The following is an 8,575-nucleotide window of genomic DNA, read 5'->3' as shown; positions in this document are numbered from 1 at the left end:
CCACCCCTGTTAAAAATGTATATACTAATTCACATGTGCACCTCACCTGACAGCCCCAGCAAACACTCCTAAGTGACTCTGTGAGTTTGGAAATGTACTTGAGCTGAATCACAGGACAGAAACCTAGCTTTGTCTCTAACAGGTCAAGAGCTAGTGCTTACAGCAAAACCAAAAAAAAAAAAAAGAAATATCAAGTATATATTTCCCTCATAGCTCAGTTGGTAAAAGTCTGCCTGCAATGCAGAAGACCCCGGTTTGACTCCTAGGTCGGGAAGATCCACTAGTGAAGGGATAGGCTACTCACTCCAGTATTCTTGGGCTTCTCTGGTGGCTCAGCTGGTAAAGAATCCACCCGCAATGTGGGAGACCTGGGTTGGGAAGATCCCCTGGAGAAGGGAAAGGCTACCCACTCCAGTATTCTGGCCTGGAGAATTCCATGGACTGTATAGTCCATGGGGTCACAAAGAGTCGGATATAACTGAGTGACTTTCACTTTTATTTGCTAACCAAAAAGTGAGCATTCAATACATAAAATCTATCCTATTATTTGGGGCTTCCCAGGTGGCATTAGTGGTAAAGAATCCCTGATTGGATTTAATCCCTGAGTGGGGAAGATCCCCTGGAGGAGGGAATGCCAACCCACTCCAGTATTCTCACCTGGAGAATCCCGTGGGCAGAGGATCCTAGCGGGTGACAGACCATTGGGTCGAGAAGAGTCAGACACAACTGAAGAGACTTAGTATGCATGCACATTCTAGTCTTTGGAACATAGTATTTCTACATTTATGCAAAGAAAGTTTAACTTGCAATAAACTAGAGGAAATTTTTGAACTAAAAGAGGAATAAAAATTCCAAAAAGCAATAATTTTCAGGAAATGAGTTGTCTTTTAACAGTTCTGTAGGTAAAAATCTTTATAAATTTTTGACATCTCTCTGCCTTCTTAAACCAAGTATTTAAATGACTATATACATTTTTTAAAAATTTCATTAAGTTTCCATTAATTTTCCTTAAAGCCTAAGGAGAATTAGCATATTTCTGTCTATCTGGGTCGACCCGCAGGAGTGGCTTTTGAATGGCCATTTATCTCTAAGTAAACTAGTCCCCACACCCCTGCTGGGCATCACCTTCCACTTCACTCAGCCAGGAGGGTTCCTGCTACTTCTAATCGGGCCCCTCTTATTTTCAGTTGTCAGGCTTCAGGAGGGTCTTTTATGCGTTCACTTGTTCATTTGTTCTGCCTCGTTTACTGAGTACCTACTCTGTGAGGCAAGCTTCCCCAGTGGCGCAGTGGTAAAGAACCCGCCTGCCAATGCAGGAGACACAAATTCAATCCCTGGAGAAGAAAATGGCAACTCACCCCAGTATTCTTGCCTGGAAAATTCTGTGGACAGAGAAGCCTGGCGGGCTACAGTCCATGGGGTCACAAAGAGTCAGACGTGACTGAGGGCACACACATACCCCACACACATTCTGTGTGGCACTGGAAACACAGCTGCAGATAAGGCAGTCACTTAGGGATGAGATCTCTGTGACAACTTTCAGCCACACAGGGGCTTCGGTTTTGTTTGGTCTTGCCTGTTTCCTAGTTAATGTTGTCGGAACTCTAGCTTCTCATCTTGTAGGTTGACAAGGTTTAGAAACTGCAGAGTCTGTTTCTCTGTGCTCTTTCATTTGGGTTGTGGGTAAATGCTAACCTATGCTAACAGTCTTCAAGAGACTGTTCCCTGAGGTTGACATCTTGGCTCTGTTCCCCTGGTAACCTGGTTAAGAGTCAATTGTCATATATGTTTCTAATCAATGTTGCTTATGAGGAAAATGATCACCCATTGGTGACTTGCAGCAGACTGAGAGGAGCTGTGAATGCTTCCTCAGGATGTGATGGGGAGGGACGGCTCCCTGAGGCTGAGTAGGGGAATCTGGTATGTGGGATGCTGTAGGCAGTGCCCATGTCGGCTCTGTGGGGCAAAGACCTTGTCAAGTCCTGCACTCGCCCTATCTGCATCTCCCCACCCCGGAGCTGGCCCCACAAGAAGATTACTGACGTCTGTGCTCAAGGCTGTCTGGACTGGGGGACTGCCACCCCTTTCCCACTCCTCCTCTCAGCCTCAGAGTGGACCCCTGTCCCCTGAGTCTGGAGGTGGAGTTGAAACTAAAAGATTTCCTGGGGATGTGGGGGGTGCAGCAGGCCCTGAACTTTCTCTTCCTATTTCAGTGCTTTCTGAAACATGAGAATATATAACAATTGTTCATGTAACTATGTTCCACATTTTCACATAGAGCAATGAAATCTGTCCAGTGGAAGCAACAAAACTGAATTGATTATTGACTCTGAAATTTGGTCACATCTATTATTTCCTTCCACCAAATTATCAAAAATTGCAGTTACCCTAGCCCTTTTCACTTCATGGGGATGTTTTGGGAAGTGAAGATTCATGTAAGCATGTCACCCCCTTCTGATGTCTGTGTCAGAAGCTTTCTCTATCTCTTTTATAATTTAATAAAACTTTATTACACAAAAACTCTGAGCTATCAAGCCTCATCACTGACCTCAGATTGAACTCTTCTCCTCTGAAGGCCAAGAATTCTGGCATCTTCTGTGGTTCAGCAGCAGCCTTTCATGTTGGGGGCTCGTCCAGGATTCTTCAGGACAAGGTAAGGATGCTTGGAGCTCTAGTTCTTTGTTCTCCTAGCAAACACGTTTTCTGCTATACTTTACTAACTCTACAGCGTGCTTGTGTGAATGAATGACAAGCCCCGCAAGTGAGGGAAGCAAGTGAGGAGCCCTGCTCTGCGGTTCCACGGTGACCTCATAGGGCTTATGGCAGAAATCCTGATAGGGGTTTATACCAAGTTGCCAATGGACTTCCCTGGTGGCTCAGATGGTAAAGCGTCTGCCTACAAAGCAGGTAGACCCAGGTTCAACCCCTGGGTTGGGAAGATCTCCTGGAGAAGGAAATGGCAACCCACTCCAGTATTCTTGCCTGGAAAATCCCATGGACGGAGGAACCTGGTAGGCGTGATTGAGCTGGTAGGCTACAGTCCATGGGGTTGCAAAGAGTTGGACACAACTGAGCACTTTCTTTCTTTGAGAAGTGAAGATTCATTTTTGCAACAGGAAAATATTATAATTGATAGTTACTCTCTCCTTGCAAAGCAAAAGTCGCTCAGTCATCTGAGACTCCATGAACTGTAGCCTGCCAGGCTCCTCTGTCCATGGGACTCTCCAGATAGAATACTGGAATGGGTTGCCTGCCCTTCTCCAGGGATCTTCTCAACCCAGGGATTGAACCCAGGCCTCCAGCATTACAGGCAGATTCTTTTTTGTTTAATTTATTTATCTATTTTAATTGGAGGCTAATTACTTTACCATATTGTGGTGGGTTTTGCCGTATGTTGACATGAATCAGTCATGGGTATACATGTATCCCCCCAGTCCTGAACCCCCCTCCCACCTCCTTCCCCACCCCCATCCCTCTGGGGTTGTCCCAGCGCACTGACTTTGAGTACCCTGTCTCATGCATCAAACCTGGACCGGCAATCCACTTCACATACGATAATATACACGTTTCAACGCTACTCTCTCAAATCATCCCACCCCCTCCTTCTCCCACAGAGTCCAAAAGACTGTTCTTTACATCTGTGTCTCTTTTGCTGTCTTGAACATAGGGTCATCATTACCATCTTTCTAAATTCCATATATATGCATTAGTATACTGTATTGGTGTTTTTCTTTCTGACTTACTTCACTCTGTATAATAGGCTCCAGTTTCATCCACCTCATTAGAACCGATTCAAATGTGTTCTTTTTAATGGCTGAGTGATATTCCATTGTGCATATGTGCCACAGATTTCTTATCCATTTGTCTGCTGATGGACAGCTAGGTTGTTTACTGTAAACAGTGCTGCAATGAACATTGGGGTACATGTGTCTCTTTCATTTCTGGTTTCCTTGGTGTGTATGCCCAGGAGTGGGATTGCTGGGTCGTATGGCAGTTCTATTCCCAGTTTGTTAAGGAATCTCCACACTGTTCTCCATAGTGGCTGTACTAGTTTGCATTCCCACCAATACTGTAAGAGAGTTCTCTTCTCTCCACACCCTCTCCAGCATTTATTGTTTGTAGACTTTTTGATAGCAACCATTCTGACCGGCGTGAGATGGTACCTCATTGTGGTTTCTGATTTGCATTTCTCTAATAATGAGTGATATTGAGCATCTTTTCATGTGTTTGCTGGCCATCTGTATGTCTTCTTTGGAGAAATGTCTATTTAGTTCTTTGGCCAATTTTTTGATTGGGTTGTTTATTTTTATAGTGTTGAACTGCATAAGCTGCTTGTATATTTTTGAGATTAATTCTTTGTCAGTTGCTTCGTGTGCTATTATTTTCTCCCATTCTGAAGGCTGTCTTTTCACCTTACTTAGAGTTTCCTTCGTTGTGCAAAAGCTTTTAAGTTTAATTAGGTTCCATTTGTTTATTTTTGCTTCTACTTCCATTACTCTGGGAGATGGGTCATAAAGGATCTTGCTGTGATTTATGTCAGAGAGTGTTCCGCCTATGTTTTCCTCTAGGAGTTTTACAGTTTCTGGTCTTACATTTAGATCTTTAATCCATTTTGAGTTTATTTTTGTGTATGGTGTTAGAAAGTGTTCTAGCTTATTCTTTTACAGGTGGTTGACCAGTTTACCCAGCACCACTTGTTAAAGAGGTTGTCTTTTCTCCATTGTATATTTTTGCCTCCTTTGTCAAAGATAAGGTGTCCATAGGTGCATGGATTCATCTCTGGGCTATCTATTTTGTTCCATTGATCTATATTTCTATCTTTGTGCCATGTAGGTGGAATTTTCACTGTCTGAGCCATCAAGGAAGAAAAGTTTTCCTAATCCAAGGCAATAAAAATAGTTATGCTAAAATGCTAAAAAAAATGAAAACAGTGTTAATTATTAATTAGCCATTTGTAAATTAAATGCTTGGGGCTTCCCAGGTGGCACCAGTGGTAAAGAACCCACCTGTCAATGCCAGAGAAATAAGAGAAACAAGTTTGATCCCTGGGTGGGGAAGTTTCCCTGGAGGAGGACATGGCAACCCACTCCAGTATTCTTGCCTGGAGAATCCCATGGACAGAGGAGCCTGGCGGGCTACCGACCATGGGGTCTCAAAGGGTCGAGCATGACTGAAGTGATTCAGCACAGCACAGATTAAATGCTTGAGAAAATTTACAGGCTGAAGAGATGGAAGTTTTGATACTCTAAAATAGATGGCTAGAATCCTCCATGGGTTTGGAAAATGAGAGCATTTTCTTTTGCATAAGTTCATTTTTATGAACTTATTCTCCTTGATATTGGAAAGGAGGTAGACTTTGACTTAACAAAGAACTTTCTAATAATAACAGCGGATTGAGATAAAAATGACTTCAGTGTGACTCCTGAAAGATGGAGTTTCCCATTTCTGAAAACCAGAGGAAGTTAATGACTAAATTATCTGGATCCCTTCCAACCCTAAAAAAAACAAAACAACAACAACAAAAAAAAAAACTCTAGTTAGGGCTCATTCTTATAATTAATCTTTATTGAGACCCTACGTGTAAAGCACAAATATTTGTCAAATTACTGGACATACTTTTGACTCACAATTAAGACTTGATAAGAAAAAGACAATAAGAGACTCTGAGGGTAAAGAACCCACTTGCAATGCAGGTGACTCAGGTTTGATCCCTGAGTCGGAAAGTTCCCCTGAAGGAGGGCCTGGCGACCTGCTCCAGTATTGTTGCCTGGGAAATTCTATGGACAGAGGAGCCTGGCAGGCTTACAGTCCATGGGGTCACAAAGAGTTGGACATGACTGAGAGACTAAGACAACAACAAAGATGAGAATAGTAACACAGCACATCTCCAAACACTGCTGGAGGAACTGCATTGCAATAACATATGGAGAGTTCTTAGCACAGTACCTAGAACACAGTTAAGACTTGGTTAATTCCAGCTCTCCATAGTTTATTGCCCACGATGAGAAGCAGACACTGTCATCAAGATGGTGGCCCTGTGTGGAGTCTGGCCCTGGTGCCACCGATTGCAACTGTAACTCTGGGCAAATCACCCTCTTAGGCAGCAGGTGTCCTGTCTGTAACACAAGTCCTCAATTAATACCTGGAAAGATCTTAGACAAACACACAGCAAGTTGCAAGCATTCCACGAGTATTAGCTTTGAATATCTCTCATTATCATTATTTACTTCTTACAACCACCAGGACAGGTACGTGTTATGATGCACGCCTTACAGAAAAGAAAACTGAAGCTCCAATAGGTTCAGCAGCAGCTCACCCAGCATCACACCACCACGGATGGGTGGACAGGGATCTCAGCCTGGCTGCGGCCCTTCTGACTTCAAGGCCCAAACTCAAAATCGCTTACTGTTCCCAAATGAATACAATGCATATCTGACCTTGCTGACTGGATGGTGAGGGGCCCACAGCCCCTAAGTCATATCTGCAAAACCACAAGTAGAAAACTTTTGGATTTAACTGATTTCCAACATCCTTCCCAGCTAGTGTGTTAGTCACTCAGTCACGTCCAACTCTTTGTGACCCCATGGACTGTATCCCGCCAGACTCCTCTGTCATGGGATTTCTCAGACAAGAATACTGGAGTGGGTAGCCATTCTCTTCTCCAACGGATCATCCCCACCCAGGGATCGAACCTGGATCTCCACATTACAGGTAGATTCTTTACCGTATGAGGCACCAGGGAAGCCCAACATCCTATAAACCCTGGTCAAAACTGGATAACATCACCTGCGGGCTTTTCTGTTATCTACTTTCACTGCAGTTTCCACCATATAGGATGACATCCCTGAACTGGTCCAGACCAAGGAAACAGATCAACAAACACGTGGTGATCTGTGCTATTGTCACACAATGTCAGTCTCTGTCCACAAGCCACAGGAAGAAGCCAGTTTCCTCCTCTGTTTCTATGGAGCCGGGGTCCAGGGTCGCTTATGCCCACTGCTCTGCTCCCTCTCCTTGCCATGTACCCTGGAAACCCCCTCCTCGGGAACAGCCATATTGCAGCAGAGGCCGGGCTGGGCTCCTAGTGTACCTGGAAGCGGCCAGTGGCTGGGAACAGAGATAGGATGAAGGAAGGTCCCTTAGGGTGGGAGAGAAGTCAGGTTCCCCATCATCAGCTGGTCCTCAAGGGAGCTGGGATGTCCCCACTCTGGGAGAGAGGGCTCTCCACCTAGTAAACCTAAAGGGGTGCTTCTCCCCACTTTATTATCATTTTTCACATGGTAGAGACAAAATTGTGGCAGCCGATGTGTAAAACCCACAAGTATGAATTGGATAACATGGAAGCTGCCTGTGAATGACTTTCTTGAAGAACATGTGAATCTACTGATAAACTTTCAAGGAGTCAATTAAGCCTAAGGGTGAAATGATTGCCTGTCTTGGAACTTGAGGTTCTGTCTATGTGTGAGAGGCCCTCCTGAGAGATGGTGGGAATGGGTGTGGTGGATGGAATGACATGGGGTGGGGGGTGGTGAAAGCCTGGGTGTGGGGTGGTCATGTGCCCTGGGTGTGGGTGCAATTAGAGACATCACATGATCAGCTGTGGTTCCCTTGTGCCCCTGCATGGGGGCGCCGTCTGTCCACCTCTGGAAGCCAGTGGGCGGGCCCACAGGGAAGGTTCACAGGGTCCCTGTCAAGCACCGGGTTTTGCAATTTAATGAAAAAAATCCTCTTGTGAACCTGGCATTTCAAACCCTGCCTCAGTCTTGCCATAAATAAGAAATACTGCAAGAAACCAAGCACAAATGGAAGCTTGTGACATATGATGAGATTCAGAATTCTACCTGCTTCTCAGCGATTTCATCAGCCAAAAAAAACCTGCAGATTATGAATCCTTAACAAGATAGAACCTGGTAAAGAATAACACCAAACTGCATCTTCTCCACAGGTTAAAGTCTAAAAGCTACTCAGTGGTCCCCAACCTTTTTGGCACCAGGGATGGTTTTTGTGGAAAACAATTTTTCCACAGACCGGAGACGGGGTGATTTCAGGCTGATTCAGGAACGTTACATTTACTTTATTTCTATTATCATCAGATCAACTCCACCTCAGATCATCAGGCATTATATCCTGGAGTTTGGGGACCCCTGATAAGTGACAAAATATTCACTGAACATCATCACCATTATCAGCAACAATAAAAAGAAAATGAATATATAACATAAAAGAGTTGCCATGGTTTTAGTTGGGTGAAAGAATCACAATATTTTTTTTTAAGTAAACCTTTTCTTGAAATAGAACATATATTCAGCAAGGTACAGCCAGTGCATATAGCTTGACATATATTTTCATAGTGAATCTGCCTGTGTGACCTCCATCCAGATCATGATGTTGTAGACAATAGAGGGCACTCTAGAATCCCCTTTGAGCCATTTCTATTGTTACTCCAGTTAGGTAACCACCATTCTGACCTTTAGCACCAAAGATAAGTATTGCTGGTTTTGACAATACTAAAAAGTTAAGAAAGAAAGATTGGTATAAGTCAATGGTCTTCAAACTTGTTTGAACAACCCCAAAA

The 8,575-nt window shown here is 44.0% G+C and overlaps 1 non-coding gene across 1 annotated transcript; it reads left to right on the top strand.

Annotated features, from left to right (window-relative positions):
* Positions 1–2,865: 2,865 nt before the first annotated feature.
* Positions 2,866–2,938, top strand: TRNAC-ACA. The gene has a single exon. It is a non-coding gene; the product is annotated as a tRNA-Cys (tRNA).
* Positions 2,939–8,575: the final 5,637 nt, after the last annotated feature.

The sequence above is a fragment of the Cervus elaphus genome, chromosome 21 (genome assembly GCF_910594005.1).
Source record: "Cervus elaphus chromosome 21, mCerEla1.1, whole genome shotgun sequence".
In the NCBI taxonomy this organism is placed as follows: domain Eukaryota; kingdom Metazoa; phylum Chordata; class Mammalia; order Artiodactyla; family Cervidae; genus Cervus; species Cervus elaphus.
This window is presented reverse-complemented; position numbering and strand designations above follow the sequence as displayed.